Source organism: Acinonyx jubatus, chromosome B2, assembly GCF_027475565.1.
Source record: "Acinonyx jubatus isolate Ajub_Pintada_27869175 chromosome B2, VMU_Ajub_asm_v1.0, whole genome shotgun sequence".
Taxonomy (NCBI): Eukaryota; Metazoa; Chordata; class Mammalia; order Carnivora; family Felidae; genus Acinonyx; species Acinonyx jubatus.
This window is the reverse complement of record NC_069385.1, coordinates 21,809,969-21,827,263: the sequence shown is the minus strand read 5'-3', so window position 1 is coordinate 21,827,263 and position 17,295 is coordinate 21,809,969. Positions and strand designations below refer to the sequence as shown.

The 17,295-nt window shown below is 41.2% G+C and overlaps 1 protein-coding gene and 1 long non-coding RNA gene across 10 annotated transcripts in view; one reads left to right on the top strand and one right to left on the bottom strand.

Annotated features, from left to right (window-relative positions):
• Window positions 1–17,295, top strand: part of UTRN (utrophin) — a 511,459-nt gene that overhangs the window by 57,998 nt on the left and 436,166 nt on the right. The gene's annotated exons all lie outside the window — the stretch shown is intronic.
• Window positions 6,730–10,202, bottom strand: LOC128315487 (uncharacterized). Its single transcript, XR_008298291.1, has 3 exons — window positions 9,569–10,202; window positions 8,919–9,019; window positions 6,730–7,071 (listed from the first exon to the last, which is right to left on the bottom strand). It is a non-coding gene; the product is annotated as an uncharacterized LOC128315487 (long non-coding RNA).

The following is a 17,295-nucleotide window of genomic DNA, read 5'->3' as shown; positions in this document are numbered from 1 at the left end:
ATGATTTCGAATTCCACGAAGGCCTAGACTCTCTTCTCATTGGCTTTTGGTGAACTGAGTATTTCCTTACATCTGCTGGGTAGATCTCTAGTGATCTTGCAGAAATAAAATATATTTTTTAATGGATGTTATATTTCATTGCAACACATGGCCTTTTCTGGCTTTCAGAGCAGTCTCCATAATTAACCTTTGGGATGAATCTTTTGTTTATGGACCTTGAGTCAGGTGGAGTAAATGAAACCATAAGCGTTTTGCATTAAACTTTTGACAGTATGGAGTTGATATGCCAGTGACCGTTGCCAAATCTAAAGGGAATAATGAAAAACAAGGTATAAAATGGAGTGAATTTTAGATACATATTTGCTCAAAGTTAACCACTCAGTGTTAGTTTTGAAATTGCCGCCCTTTGCTCTGTGGGGAGCTTCAATGTATTTGCCTCCCTGCCACCACTGAGCTACAACAGGGAGAAACTGAGTAAGTTGAAATCTGAATCCATATCTATCTATCTGTCTGTCTGTCTGTCTATCTATCTATCTATCTATCTATCTATCATCTATCTACTTATCTGTCATCTATCTTTCTTTGAGGTAGAATCTTTTTATTTTAAAATATTAACCCTAGGGGGCGCCTGGGTGGCTCAGTCGGTTAAGCGTCGGGCTTCGGCTCAGGTCATGATCTCACAGTCCGTGAGTTCGAGCCCTGCGTTGGGCTCTGTGCTGACAGCTCAGAGCCTGGAGCCTGCTTTGGATTCTGTGTCTCCCTCTCTCTCTGCCCCTGCCCTGCTCATGCTCTGCCTCTCTCTGTCTCAAAAATAAATAAAAACATTAAAAAAAAAGTTAAAAAAAAAAAACATTAAAATATTAACCCTAGGAGTACCTGGGTGGCTCAGTTGGTTGAGTGACCAACTCTTGGTTCCGGACCAGGTCATGATCTCATGGTTCGTGGGTTCAAACCCCACATCGGGCTAAGCACTGGCAGCACGGAGCCTGCTTGGGATTCTCTGTCTCTCCCTCTCTCTCTGCTCCCCCCCCCCCCATAAATAAACTTAAAAAAATATATTAACCCTATACTTTTGTGAAATAATTCCGTTTCTTAATCTTGATGCCTGTGTACAAATGATGACAAGTTAAGAATAACCTAATTGAGGGAGACCAAAGTCAAAAAAGTCTTGAAAATGGGGCACCTGGGTGGCTAAGTTGGTTAAGTGTCTGGCTTTTGATCTCAGCTCAGGTCGTGATCTCATGGCTGGGAGATTGAGCCCTGAGTCGGGCCAGCTCTGTGCTGAGTGTAGAGCCTGCTTGGGATTTTCTCTCTCTCCTTCTCTGCCCCTCCCCCATTCACGCTCACTCGCGCTCTCTCTCTCTTTCTCTCCCCCCCCCCCCATAAATAAATAAACTTAAAAAAAGTCTTGAAAATGTGAAATAAAAAAATTTTGGTGCCATTCTAGGATTTGCAGGCATCCACTAATGCACAGATGATTTATGTCTAGAAATTGCCCTGCTCAGGAAGCCGCTGCTGGGAGGCAGCTTTTCTGGCCATCCTTCCTGCTTGCTTGTTGGCTGACAGGACTCTATGTCAGCTGTTTCCTTTCTAGATGGGTTGGTGAAGATATCCTTAACCCTGGCTCCACAGTAGAGTCGTCAAAGTGTTGAAGCCCCACCATCAGAGATTCTGATTTAAGCAGACTGACGCCTTGACTTCGTAGCTTTTCAAAAAGTCTCTGAGTGATGCTGCTGTAGATTCAAGGTGGAGAGGCACAGGGGACTGTTACTTGTTCCCAGCTAGACCGAAAGCTCTGTGAAGAGGACGAGGACCTTGTCACCATTGTACCCAGCACCTAACTGTGTGCCTGGCGTTCAGGGAAGGCTCAATATCTGCTTGTGGAATGAATGAATCAATTCCTCTGAGCAACAGGAAGGCTGGAAGAGGGTTGGATCTCTTCGTTTCCGGTCAGTGCTGATGTAGGAGAGTATGTTATATTAGACTGTGGCTCCCCTGAATATCAGCTGTCATCTGGAAGAAGCTCCTGGAAGAGATCCTAGGGGAACAGACACATTGAGCAGCCCTCTCAGAAGAGACAAGCCTGCCAGTTGGCATGTCTTCATGAAGCAAGGCAGGTTGAGAACTTTGGAATAAGAATTTTATCAGGAGCTGGGGTGTAGGTGTATGTGAATGCGGAGGTGGGGCTGGTTGGGGACACTACCAGGAGGTTCTCTGAAAGGAACTGTGTAAGGGTTGGTTTGAAAGGAAGGAGTGTGTTTATCTTTGCCAGATATTATGGACTTCCTGACCTACCAGTTGACTGTATCAGAATAAAGGCACAGACTTCAGAGTCGCCAGAGTGCAGTGAGGTTTGTCTGGGAAGATTTCTCAGGGCTTGTGAATTTTTAGCTGATCTTAACATGTATAAAGAAAATTCACTGGTGGTTAGGAGGGCCAGGTGGAATATAATTTGCAGAGGTGAGTGAGAAAATTGTTAAATTTGGAGAAGAAGGGTAGACAGAACGACTTGTTTGAAACAAAAGAATTTGGGGAGAAAATGAGATGTGTGAGTTAACATGGTACTGAACAGCTCTTTGAGGGGTAGACTTGGCTCTTACTTATGATTGACTGTAAAAGTCACTGAACTTCTGAGGTGGGTCTGCCAACCAGTGGGATTTCCCAGGGGCTGTTTCAAAGCACTTGTAAACTATGGTAACATTCAAGGTAAATAAAGAGTACGTTCTGTAAACATTATAAAAATCTGATAACGGTAGCTTTGCCTGCTACCTAGAGTCTAGGAATAGGAAATCAAATGTTATGTTCATTATGGTACTTAAAATATATTTAAGGGGTGCCTGAGTGGCTTAGTCGGTTGAATGTCTGACTCTTGGTTTCTGCTCAGGTCAGGATCTCATGGTTATGAGATTGGACCCTGCATCGAGCATGGAGTCTGTTTGGGATTCTCTCTTCCTCTCTCTCTGCCTCTCCCCCACTTGTGTGCATGCTCTCTCTCTCTCAAAAATAAATATTAAAAAATTATATACATACATATGTGTATATATATGTAAGTTCAACCTGTACACCCTGTTATCCTTTTAGTTGTGTTTTCCCTTGGCATTACTTGAAAGGTATGCTCATGACATGGGTCCTGGATCCATTTCGTGTTACAGTTGGGTTCTTTGACCCTTACTTAGAGGGCACCAGGCGCTTCCTCTTCTAACATTTGCAAAGTCAGGATTTGATTGGAGGACCATTGAAGGGACTGCTGGGAGTGATGAATGGTAGGAGCGTTCGGTAGGATCTGGGCACAGCCACTCGCTTGATCCTGCCCCAATATTTTGACCTTGATTTGAACAGTTCGGTGAGCAGGCAACTCAAGTAGTTTTTTTCCCACTGAACTAGAACTTTCATTGTTCTGCAGAGGAAGATGAGTCATAGCCTCGTTCTACCATTGTGTCAAAGTGAAATTTTATTCTAGGACTAAGGGAACACAGGTCATACTTTCTGTCTAAACCAGAGAATTGAATCTTGGGTTGTGAACTGGGCAAAAATAAGTGTGGTTCCCTGTGAGGGTGGCTGGTAAGTGAGATATTTTCTTGTAAGAAATTTTTGATTCCATACCTCATTTGTAATAATATATTTAAGTATCTTTTAAAAAATACCTTAAGTAATCAGCTTCCTTCTTAAAAAAATCCAGTGCTGAATAAACATTATACAGAGTAGAAAATTATTCCCTCTCCCCTCCGTTTATGTCTGTTAACCATTGTTAATAGTTTTGTTTGGCCATACCTTTTCCTATGAATACACAAATGTGCAACTTTGTATCCAGGTTTTCACCAGCATGACTTGTCTTTCTGAACCAAAGTCAGAACCATACTGTGATGGTAGTATCCCATTTAAAAAAATTATTGGAAATAATGACCTGTGTACATAGATCTTAGTTCATTTGTGTAATTGCTGGGGGGCAGGTAAGTGTTTTCTGTGAAGTTGCTATCCACGAAGTGTAGAGAGATAAAAAGTAGTGTATAAATGTTTGGACTTGCCTTTCTTTTTCTTTCTCTTTTCTTTTCTTTTCTTTTTTCTTTTCTTTTCTTTTCTTTTCTTTTCTTTTCTTTTCTTTTCTTTTCTTTTCTTTTCTTTTCTCTTTTCCTTTTCTTTTCTTTTCTTTTCTTTTCTTTTCTTTTCTTTTCTTTTGTGAAATTGAACTTCTCTGCATATGTTTAATGGCCCTTTGGAAAAATTCTTCAATAAATTGCCTTTTCATACATTGGGCCCTCCCCCTTTTTCTGTTGTCTGCATCTCTGACTTCAAACTCTTCCTGATTCTAAGGGAAATTCCTACAAAATTGCAGATTTTAAATGACCTATGTGAATTTCTTTTGCATTTAAAGACGGTTAACTTCCAACTTAAAAGACACAAGTGATTTCTGGATTTCTGGGATAGTTTCGAGTCTTTGGATTTGGATTCTGTATTTTCTCTTTTTCTTTTGACTGGTGTGGCCGCTGTCATCATCCCGGACTCTGCTGAGGCTGGTGATTATTTAGGTGCCCTCACTATTTTTTTACATTTTTCTATACCCATGAATTATTCTCATAGGGATGGTAGGGCCCAGAGGTATTCACAGAATGCCCTTTTTCCATGTAAGTTGTGGAGCATGATACACTTAATGGGGACACGCTGTGTAGCTAGACTTACAGTTGAATCCAGCCTCCCTGCATCGGGCCTCAGTTTCCTTGCTTGCAAAATGGTAATAAAGGGACTGTTGTGAGTCTTTGAAGGTGTACATATGCAAACTCTCTTGCACATTCTTTGGCAAATTGCAGGAAGGATTATAGTAAATGGTGGCGGTATTTGTTAGTAGAGCCTTTCAAGTTAATCTAGGAAAAAATGAATACAGCTTAGATGTTAGATAAAGATAGGATATTAGTTTAAATTAGGCCCCATGCGCATCATCGTACTGAAGATTGACCAGTTCGTCCTCATCCTTCGATCTAGATCTGTTAGTAATTTTTCACGTCAAAGCATCAGGGCTGTAATTCTATGCTGGACTCTAACCGCAGACCCAGTACACGGCAAGAAAACAGAGCTGTACATGACAGCAAATGGCTGCAGTTGCCTGGAGAATATCTTTGTGGCAGGGTGCCCGAAATGTTTTGCTGGTTTCAAAGTTCACTTTCATTTATTCAGAAAGGTTTTTATTGTTTGCAAGCAAGCAAGACAAGCAAAGGAAAAGGGCACACAGGTTCCCATATGGTTCTGTGCTTTACGACCTATTTGCCTTTTGGTGCCTTATATAAAAAGCTTTATTTAGTCTGCAGAGAGGACTATTTCTCCAAATAGAGGAGAACCATCATAATGGTCTGGAAACCTGATAGATTTCAGTTTAATGCCACTGATCCAGATACTGCCAGAGGCTGGAATGCACAGAGGTTGTGAGATAGGCATCTCGCACAAATTCTTCCAGGTCACATGCATATCATCAATGGAGATACCTTATCAAATAGCAATCCTCTTGGTCCTCTGAGATTCAGCTCCTCCTGTCACAGCAGCACAGACCCTTTTCTCCTGGCCCAGCCAGCCCCTAGCTAAAACCTGCCGCCAGAGCGAGTCTTCTGGCTTTGACCCGACCTGTTTTCTTGTTCTACTCTCGGATCCTGTGGCTTTAGCTTCTGATTTAGCCTACTCTTTTTCTGGTGTTAGTAGCTCCTGGATTGTGTTTGACAGAAGAAATTTATTTTCCCAACAGATTCACTTTCTCTTTAGATAACTCCAACCTACTCATGCAATCTGGTATCTGGCAATACTCTGAGAACTGTTAGTTGTTAATAAATATTTAATGGGTAACTCTGAATAACTAGTGTTACAGCAGGAAAAGGAAAAGCATAGTGTGTGTGCGTGCGTGTGCATGCGTGTGTGTGTGTGTGTGTGTGTGTGTGTGTGTGTGTGTGTGGCAGTTACTTATGGGACATTTGGAAATAGAAGAGAAAGGCACCATGAAAAGAAAATACTTATTATATTTTATGTCTGCTAATACAAATTCTTTAAGACAATTATTCCATTCTGTGTTTGCTCATATGCAAAGTTGGGGTGACTGGGTGGCTCAGTCTGTTGGACTTCCGACTCTTGAATTTTCGGCTCAGGACATGATCTTGCGTTTCGTGGGTTCAAGCCCCACATTGGGTTCTGTGTTGACAGCATGGAGTCTGCTTGGGATTCTTTCTCCCTTTCTGTCTGCCTCTCCCCTGTTTGCTTGAGTGCATTCTCTGTCTCAAGATAAATAAATAAACATTTTAAAAAATCATGTTTGACTTCATAGTGATGGATTCTAAGCTGGGAGGTTATGGATATTTTGCAAGTAGGCTGAGAAAATAGTTCTCAAGTTCCATTGGATCCTTCTTACCTATCTACCTCCTTCCTACCTAATTTCTTCTGCGGTTACAAGGAGACTCTTATGTTTTATGATGAGAAGTTATTTTGTGGCTCAACAAATTGTGTACTATTACGAAACAAAAGTCTTTGAGATTGTATTCTGTGTATTCACGGAATTTGTTGCTGGACCTCATGCTGCAAAATTTCTCCGAGTAATAAAACCTAAATAAAAATAAATGGCGTTGAAGGCATACCTACCTCTTGATACTGAAATAAAGAATATGGCATTTACCTCCCATAACTTGGAAGTCTCTAGCAAGTAATACGTGCCTGGAGTTTTATGATGAACAATTCTTATCATACTGGGTTTGTATTAGGAAGAAAGTAAGCATCGATTTCTCTATAATTTTCTAAAATTTCTCATCTATTCACATTTCTTAAATCAAGTGGTACATAGTGCTTACTTTTCTGTTAACCTCAAGTAAGCCACACATCTAAGAATTAGAAGGGAGAAAAAAAGCAGCCCCCAAATAAAAGATTCAGAGAACATTTATTCAGATCTGCTGTTTTCTGGGTCCTGCTATAGATCCTGTTGTTTTAAATCTGTTTTTAAACTTCATGATTCTCCTCACTGGTAGGCCAGGACCTCTGTAGATACCATGCAGACTGTACAGAGATGACAATGGCCATTTGTTCCTTGGAGTGTGCAGTCAGGGACATCTGTGAAGCACTTTAGGCCCTCTGTTAGTGACTGTTTTCTTAATTCACGTTTAGGTATCCAGTTTCTAGATACAAATCAGAAGGGTAGTGGGCTCGAGTGCTGCTAAATATTAACACGTTGGCAATAATGAGATGTGCTGATTATACATACAGGAGACAAAAAAAAAGTACAGAGCAGTGCAAAGTAGCCTCAAAGCTTAACAACTTGGGTCAAAATGGTGCTAGATTTTGCAACCCCAAATGGTGAAAAACCATTAACACATGAGAAAGCTTTTCCCGTGAAATGGCTGCACAACTGAGGGGAGGCAGTATGTGGCTTTCTGGGCTAGAAACCCTGGGCTCTAGAATCCTGTTTGCATATTTTGTCAGACCCCAACGAGCACAAAGCCCCTTTCTCCAGCTCTGGAGTGGCCTGCTGGTTAGGCTCACGGGCACTGCTGGTTTGCAGCTGCTGGGGGTTGGTACTTTGTGGCCAGCATTCAGTGACTTTCAGAAGCACTGTAAATGTTCCTCGGTACTGTGTGGTAGGCAGGCTGCGTCCTCAAGACTTATTCTGCTCTTAAATGATCAACAGTGCACTTCTTTTCCAGGAATTCCTTTCTGACCTTCACGTATGGGTTGGGTGCCCCTCTCCTCTGCTCCTACACCTTCCCTCCTGGGCTCAAATTCAGTGATTCCTAGATGTGGTCCTCTGTCACAACATTTATGAAAGATTTCATAGGTCAGTGTTTTTGAAAGTGTGGCCTGGCCTCTCTCTTACAGGGTGTGACCTTGAAACCTGTGTTTTAATAATCTCTCCAAGTGGTCACTGTGCATGCTTGAGAACCTCCGCTTTGGGGATGACCTTGAAGATGGGCTCTCTGCTTCTTTGTGTTTGAATCCTCAGACCTAGCCCAGCTCCTGGCACATTTTTGTGGCTCAGGCATTTTTCGTTATTGTTGTTGTTCAGTGAATGAGATAGAATTCCATTGAGAAATGTATGGAAAGCAGGTGCATATGTGGAATCCAGCAGCACAGTCAAAGCCACGCCAGTGATTCTCAACCGTTTTTCTTGATCATTTTGTAAATCCACAGAAACGTGAAACTGAGAATGTACTGTGGATGTACCAGAATTAGCTTTTCTTTTCTTGCCCAAGAAAATATCCTGTATGTGATTGTTTTATTTTTACCTTGTTTGAAATAAGCTTTTATTTTAGGCTGGTTTTACATTGATAGTAATGTGAATGCAAAGGTATGGGAAGTTCCTGTACATCCCTCACCCAGTTTCTTCTTTCCTCCCTGATTGACATCTTATGTTACTATGTTACATTCACTGTGTCACAATTAATGGACCAATATGGATCCATTATTATTAGTAGTAGTAATATCATTTTTTAAAGTAGGCTTCATGCCCAGCACACAGCCCACCATGGGCTTGAACTCACAATCCTGAGATCAAGACCTGAGCTGAGATCAAGAATAGGATGCTTAAGGGAACCTGGGTGGCTCAGTCGGTTAAGCGTCTGACTTCAGCTCAGGTCATGATCTCACGGTCTGTGAGTTTGAGCCCCATGTCAGGCTCTGTGCTGACAGCTCAGAGCCTGGAGCCTGCTTCAGATTCTGTGTCTCTCTCTCTCTCTGCCCCTCCCCTGCTCATGCTCTGTCAAAAATAAATAAACATTAAAAAAAACTTAAAAAAAAGAATAGGATGCTTAACTGAGCGAGACATCCAGACACCCCATAGTAATATCATTAATTAAAGGCCTCCGTAAGACTTATTATTAAAAGTTTGTAGATTAGGAGATAAAATAATGTTTATTACACGTACCAAGTCTTTCTTGCTTGAGGTTCTGCGTTTGAATTCTTACCTGCCGTCACAGTTGCAAGTATGTTCATAAAGCAAGAGGGGGCCAATTCCTGTGATAGATTCTGAAACAGGTGTTTTCAGGTGTCATTGGTCTTCCAGGATCTAGAAGAGGGGAAAGTTATTTTGAAAGGCTACGTTTGGTTCATATATCTGAAAGTACTCCATATTAATAAAAATATTTTTTGACACCTCAGGTTTTGTTAGATAGGATATTTGTTTTATCTATTTATAGTGTATTCAGACAGAGTTACTATTCAAAATATTTGATGAATGGTAGGGTGGGCCCGAACCGATCAGATAGATGTCCAAATAATCAGAATGGTTGATGGCTGGTAAATAGGTCTCTCAGTTCCTACTACTATCTAAAATGCCCTAAAAATGTCTTTTGTCATCACCAAATGTCTCGCAAGATCACTCCGGGTCAGAAGCCCCTGATGGGAAGCATTTAGAGCAGCCTGTCCTGCTCCTGTAAGTGCTACAGGAATATGTGCTCTTATTATTATTGTTGGTGCCTTCCTTCATTTCACTTATTTATTTCTGATATATTTAAAAACATGCAGGTAAGAAAGACACATCAGGATTCTTTTCTCTAGTGAAATCACCACTTGTCTTAAAAATAAGGCTGTATTTTTGATGATAAGATGTACTCACGTTTGTCAGAGACACGTATGTATGGCAGGAGGAAATGCGGGTTCTTCCACAGAAGACGTCTTCGGCTTTCCTCACCTGCTGTCTTCCTTCCTGACATCTCAGCACCCCGAAGTGGGAGACTGGTAGGACAGCCCCCAGGTGTGGAATCGGAGACCAGCAGCACTCCTCTGAGTTTCCTCCCACCATCCTGCAGCCTACTTTGAGCTGTTAACAGTTCAGCCAGGAGAGGAACCTTTTACTTTGGCTTATGCCAAATTCCCCTCATTTCCTCATGATGATATGTTATTAGTATCCTGATCCCTGTTATTTGTTAAGTTAATCTGCACTTCAGGGATCTCAGTAGATCACAGAGTGTCATTTTCAGTGACTTCATTTCATAATGTATGCTCTGGGTAGGTGAGACTAGACTAGAGACATTGAAGCCCAACAATGTAATATCTACAAATAATATTTTATATTTAACCTTCCTATCCATTTCTCTTCAGCATTCTGGAAACAGACGCTTAAGTTGTTTAAACAGACAGTCCCCTGTGGCTTATCTAAGGTATCCGTTTTCCTATTGACAGGATATAGACTTATATTTTTAATCCCCCAATCCATGAGAACTGAATATCCACTGGGACATGAAGATCAACGCAAATCCTTCCCCCCCCGCCCCCCACGTTAGAATCATGGATCGTGAGGCTTCCTGCTGAAACTCTGACAACCTTATTTTTTTCTGCTTTGAATCTATCTGCTCAGCAGTTCCGGCAAACATTTATTCATCAATATCCATTGATTATTATAAAAATAATTTAAAGAATATCTAACTATGAGATAAAAGATAATTGTAGTAATTAAAAATTCTTTAAGATATGACATCCTGTTGGCTAAATCATTGTTAGGTCTACTCAGACAATTACTTGTCTTCAGAGGGTAGGTTTCACATGTATCAGCTATAATCAGTCTATTACTTTAGGAAGTGGAGAGGGGGTAGAGCCTGTCTTTCCTTCACTCCTATCTTGTCCCCAAGCACGTTGGAACTTTGGAGTCAGACTGCCTTGAGTGTCAGTCAGTTCAGGGACTTCCATTTACCAACTCTGTGAGTCCTTGACAGGTTGCTTGATTGTAAGTGTTTTGACCTCTGCTGAAAAATGGGGCTCATAAAAGTATTTACCTCTTATGGATCTTGTGGAATTAGATTACACAGTTATCCTATGTAGGAGGCATTTAATGCATGTTGTGAAAAATAGTAACAACAATAATGTTACTACTAACATTGCTACAATTGTTAATATATTAAAAATACTGGAAATTACCCTATGTGATAGAGCTGCCAAAATGAATCAGACTTAGCTGAATTAAAGTTTGATTCTTTTTTGAGCTCTTGTTAGGTGATGGTAAGCCATAAAATAACTGAAAGATAGAGTGGTAGGTATAAAAATCTAGATTATTCATTCTTACACTGAATAGTCGATTATAACTTCAGAATTTAAAACACGAACTTTTGTTGCTGTTCCATGAAAATCCTCCTTCCTAATTTCTTGATAGTAACTGTTTTCTTAGCTTGGTAACTCTTGTGTTGTTAAAATAAGGTATTCCTGGGGCACCTGGCTGGTTCAGTCAGTAAAGCATGCAGCTCTTGATCTGAGGGTTATAGGTTCGATCCCCACATTGGGTGTAGGGATTTCTTAAAAGTAAAATCTTAAACAAATAAAATAAAATAAGGTATTCCTTATTTCATAAAAAAATCATTCTTTATCTCTACTGTTGAGTGTTGTTTTTCTTTTAAAAATTAGAGTAATATCAAAGAATGTTAGGAAAAAGGAAAAAATTCATTCCTATTTCTACCATGTCAACACAGTAGTAACTTTAATATCTCATCTTCCCGTTTAGTCTCTATATTTGTAATATATACCTTAAAATAATTGTAATTACGTAATACTCCTAATTTTTTATTCTGGTATCTTAGTTTTATGTTATTTCATAGATATTTTTCATGCTTCTATTAGATAGTTCTACTATAACTTATTTAGCTCTCTCCCTGTTTTTTGGTATTTAGTTTATTCCTAGTTTTTTCAACATTATGGATAATAACACAGAGAAAGTTATCTTTATGGATCTGTAAAATGGATGTCATGAAAATATCATAAGGTTGTCATGAGGATTATAAAAGCAAATAGGTACAGAACAGTTTCTTAGCCACAGAACTCTTACCATTTGGGGCCAAATAAATCTTTGCTGTGGGAGCTGTCCTGTGCAGTGTCCATGTTTCACAGCATCCCTGGCCTCTATCCGCCAGTTATGATAAACCAAAATGTCTCCCGACAGTGTCACGTGTCTCCTAGGGCGCAAGATAATTCCCAGTTGAGACCTCCTGGTGTAAAGCACTTAGGACGGCCTGGCATTGCTCTAACGAGTGCTGCACAAATATTTGCTGTTACTCTGATTGCTCTTGGTATCATTCTTTGTTTCAGTTACTTATTTCTGATAAGTTCCTAGAAATAGAATTTCTGAGACAAGGGGTTTAATATTAGGGTTTCTGACATATATTACTAAATGCTTTCTAGAAGGACTGTATTAGTTTAATGCCATCAGTTGTATAGAAATATGGCAGTCACTTTGGGATCCAGCCATTGTTCACTTGTGAATCCCCATATTGTTTTATTTTCAGTTTCTGTAATTACTAGTCAACACGAGCATTTTCTGTGTTGCTTTACTTGTATTGCCCCATCTGAAGGCTTTGGTAGTGGCTTTTGTTGATTTAGCCCTCCCCCCAGCCTCCCAGCCCCAAGTCTCCCTCCCCCCAGCCTCCCTCCCCCGAGTCTCCCTCCTCCCAGCCTCCCTCCCCCAAGTCTCCCTTTCCCCCAGTCTCCTTCCCTTCAGCCTCCCTCCCCCCAGCCTCCCTCACCTTTTTTTGAGTTGCTTTACCTTCCACCACTTGAGGTTTAAAAAGTCATACCATCAATAACCAAGTCTGTAGTATATTTCTTTGCTTGACCTTTGATAGCATCCAAGTTGTACATTGTCAAGTTCCTTTCAGGTTATCGTGTTTTACCCCTACAGTCCTTTGTGATTTCAGATTAAGACATGATAATTGACAATGTCCCATAATGTTAGAACTTTCAGGATTTAAGTATTAGGTGACATCCTCTTTTTGGGAGGATCATTTTGTGGAGGATTAGCTTTGTATTCTGCGGTATGTGTCGCCCCACTAATGTGGTTGCCATAGGTGTACCCTTTTGGAACTCATCCCAGTCCTCGCTGTGGCAGAGGCTGTTGCTGCCCCACCCACCTGGGGCCTGGGGCCTTCCACCTGCTGGCACTTGCATTCCTTTGCCTGAGGGCATTCTCTGGCTGGAAGAGCTCACACCCAGGGCTGGCAGGAAGTGCCAGCTGTCAGCAGCCAACAGCCAGTGACTGCTCTGGTATAAATCCCTTTTTGCATCTCAGGTGAGCTACCTTTGAGACGAGCATTGTACCCTGAGGTTCTCAGAGTTCCTACTTGGATTATGATTCAGTGGTAACTTGCTTAAAAATGACCCTTTTATTAGCTACTTTTCCTTCCCTGTCTCACTTCTTCATTCCCCACCCAGTGTATTTTGGGATCACCTCCAAAATAAACTACAGTTGACCTTGAATAGCACAGATTTGAACTGTGTGGGTTCACTTAATATGCAGATTATTTCCCGGTAAATACAGTACAGTATTCTAAATGTATTTTCTCTTCCTTATGATTTTCTAAACATTTTCTTTTCTTGAGCTTACTCTATTGTAAGAATACAGTATATAAGACTGTGTTGATTGTTGATGTTAATTGGTGAGGCTTCCAGTCAACAGTTGGCTGTTAGTAGTTCAGTTTTTGGGGAGTCAGAAGTTGCCTGTGGATTTTGGACTGTGCAGGGGGTTGGTATCCGGGTCGCTCGTACCTACACGTGACGTTAACCAACTTTTCCCTTGATCTTGGCCCTTGTGTTTGACCTTGATGCAGCGATGCAAGAAGAAGAAAAGTCAGACCAGGAGAGCCGAAATCTTTTGAAGGCCTGTCTGTGTAGAAAGGAGATGAGTTTAGTTTCACTGCTTCAAGAGACAACTTGAACACGTCAATATTCTAGTGATGCTGCTGCCCAGGGAGTTTGGAGAAAGAGTCGCTGGACTATGTGATGGGATTGAAGCCACAGCAGGAAGGCTTTCAGTGTCCCCACCTAATGTGACTTTCCGCCCACTTCCTCCACACCACGGACTGACTCGGGCTTGCTGAGTTTCAGCAAGCCTGGTTTTTCAGTCTGTGTCTTCTCCACATGGAGACTGACTGATGTTAGGAAGAAAAAAGAATCCTCGCCTACTACTTTCCTAGTTTTGTCCTTGTTTTTGAGATACTGTTAATGCTTTGGGAAATTTTTTGGCTTGCAGTTCTGCTAGTTTGGCAGGCAGGGCATTATTAGTTTCAATTGCAGGCTTAGTCCGGGGGGCTGTTTGAGTGAAAAGCATTCAGGAGTTGAGGGAAGACGACCTTGATGGGTCTATTTCTAGATGCTGAAAGGGGCTTTGCAGGGCCACTGAGGGTAGTGCCTTTAATGTTAGAGGCGCAGGTTGGTTGATTCTAGGAATTTCTGTCCTGATGCTGCCACTTCCTTACTCAAATGTAATAATAGAAACAAAGGCGAAGTTAATAATAGTAATAATAATAGGAAACCAAGGAAATTAGTAAAATAAATAGAGTTGTCAATATTTTCTTTGTTAATTAACAAAGATCAGCTCATTCAAGCTGATTTGTAAAACGTCAAATATGGCTAGAATATAAGAGCTAACTTTTATGTGGGTGGAGTCAGAATGCTGAGGTCCTATGTGGGCACCCCACACTGAGGTAGAAGTTTCTCTCTCAGGCCCTTCCTCAAAGAGCCCTCCCAGGGAGGGTAATTGATCAGCATACTGCATGGGCATCTGTCTCCCTGACCTGTCCCACACCCTGACACCTGCCCCATCATCCGGCTGCTTTCCTTTGGTGCCCTCTTTTCAGACAGCAGACTTCCAGGAGCACTTGTCTTAAAGTCATATAGCTGTTTTGTTTCCTTGCCAGCAAAATATTGAATGTAGTTTCTAAAAAGCCAAGGTCATTACATGGTCTTTAATGACCTTAGCTGTATGTGAATGTAACCCAGAATGAGCCAAAGTGAATGTTGGCCAACAAAGGTTTCTCGTTTTCTGTGGAAAGTTCTTCCTTTGTTGTTTGTGATTAATAACTGAATAGGATATAAAGCCAAGTGATTTCATTGTTGAACACAGACTTGAAGGTCATGAGAACCTGCCCGTTCAAATTAAACTTTGCCAAGATGTGGTCAAAAGGTCTGCATTAACACCTGGATAGTTTTTGAAACAAGGCAGAGAAAAACAAAGTGAGGAAACACTGTTCTTCACACGATGTGAAAATTGGTATCAAGTACATCAAGTGATGTGTCAGAATAGATGACCTGGGAGCCTGAGTTGCGCTGGGAAAAACGCTTTAGAATAAAGGTGTCCTGAGGACCTAGTGTGGACCAGGTTGTTCAGAATGAGTCTCTTGTGCCAAGAAATGTGGCAAAGAATTAGTTGTAGGCGCAAAGACTTTAATAGTTGATTTTTAAATTTTGTATCCTACTGGTCTGCTATTTGAAATGTGATTTTGAATCAAGTTTCTTAGTACTTAGCACTTTGAATTTTATTGTTTTCAAAAGCATTTAAGAGTCACACATAACGACTGATGAAAATACAGTGGTACTTGCATTTGAAAATAGCGAGACGCCCCCCAAATGGCACAGTGTCTTATAGAACTGTACTTTGTGCATATTTTTTTTTCTATGTATTTTCTAGGGTTTTGAGTTAGAAGTGACAAAAAGACTTTCTTCTAGTCTGTCATCTTTACTCTCCCTACTTGGAGAAGGAGTTGCCCCCGGTTCTTAGTCATATCTTTATAAACATACGTCCATTTGTATGATGAGTTGTTACAAGACCTAGTGGCTGTAACTTTGATACCCTAAGGGTAGATTAATTTTGAAAGCGACACGCTGAGAGCCTGGTTTTTCCGGGACTGGCGTGGTGTAAGATGGTGGAGGGATGACTGGGCCTGGTTGGGTCCTGTTCCTTCCTCTGTTATTACTTGCTTGCTTTCCAGCTGGATCTTAAATCTCTTCTCCCAGGACAGCTTCTAGGCCCTAAGTCAACTGGTAGGAATTTGTGTGGTAGGAATAATTGCAGATGAGTGGAGATACAAACTACTCACTTAGTTCCCATTAGAATTTTTCCCTGCTGAAAGCAAACAAAACAAAAACGAAATTCTCTGGGGCGCCTGGGTGGCTCAGTCGGTTGAGCATCTGACTTAGGCTCAGGTCATGATCTCACAGTTCATGAGTTCGAGCCCCACGTTGGGCTCTGTGATGACAGCTTGGAGCTGGGAACCTGCTTCAGATTCTGTGTCTCCCTTTCTCTCTGCCCCTCCCCCGCTCTCTCTTGCATGTGCGTGTATGTGCTTTCTCTCTCTTTCTCTCTTTCTCCCTAAAAAATAAATAACCATTAAAGAAAAAATTAAAAAACAAACAAAATCCTCTAAACCATTATAATTTTATTGGAATTGAATTATCCCTGTTGAAGAAGTTTTCTCACATGGCTCTAACTTAACTTCTTCTGAATGATCAGGATTTTTCTCTTTTTCCTAAGGCTACATCAGGTTATTTCTTTGGTAATTCAGTGACTATTTATTGTATATTTATGGCATATAAGGAACTATGTGAGAGAGGCCAGGGAATAACACAGTTTCTTCCTTCTTGAAATTAAGAATCTCAGGGCGCCTGGGTGGCTCAGTCGGTTAAGCGTCTGACTTCGGCTCAGGTCATGATCCCATGGTTCGGCACGGTTCCCTGCATCGGGCTCAGTGCTGACAGCTCAGAGCCTGGAACCTGCTTCAGATTCTGTGTCTCCCTCTCTCTCTGCCCCTCCCCTGCTCACCCTGTCTCTCTCTGTCTGTCAAAAATGAATAAATGTAAAAACAATTTTAAAAAATTGGAAAAAAAATCTTAAACAAAAAAATCTCAGGGGGCACCTGGGTGGCCCAGTTGGTTAAGCATCTGACTTGGCTCAGGTCATGATCTCACAGTTCATGAGTTCAAGCCCTGCATCGGGCTCTGTGCTGACAGCTCAGAGCCTGGAGCCTGCTTCGGATTCTGTGTCTCCCTCTCTCTCTGCCCCTCCCCTGCTCTCTCTCTCTCTCTCAAAAATAAATAAACATTAAAACAAAAAAAGAAAAAAGAATCTCATGAGGTAGGGTGCCTGGCTGGCTCAGTCTGTAGAGCATGTGACTCTCAATCTCAGGGTCATGAGTTTAAGCTCCATGTTGGGCGGGGAGCCTACTTAAAAAAGAAAAAAAAAAAAAAAAATCTCATGGAGGGTGCAGATCAACATGGGTGCATATATATGTCTATAATATTATTAACTCCCCACCTTCCCAAGTATTTTGTTTCAATTAAGGAACAAAATATCATGTGAATTCAGAAGATGGGGGGGGCGTATAGGGCTGGGGAGGAAACTCTGAAGCCGTTATGAAAGAGGATGCCATTTGGTATAACATATGCCATGGTAAGCAGGTTCCTTCATCCTGTAACATATAGAAGTGCCTGACTTTAAAGGCAGTGGATGACCTTTGGGAGGTTTTGTGGTGTGGCATTTCATGATCCCAAGAAGTTAATCTTTCAAAGGGGTTTATTTATTTTGAGAGA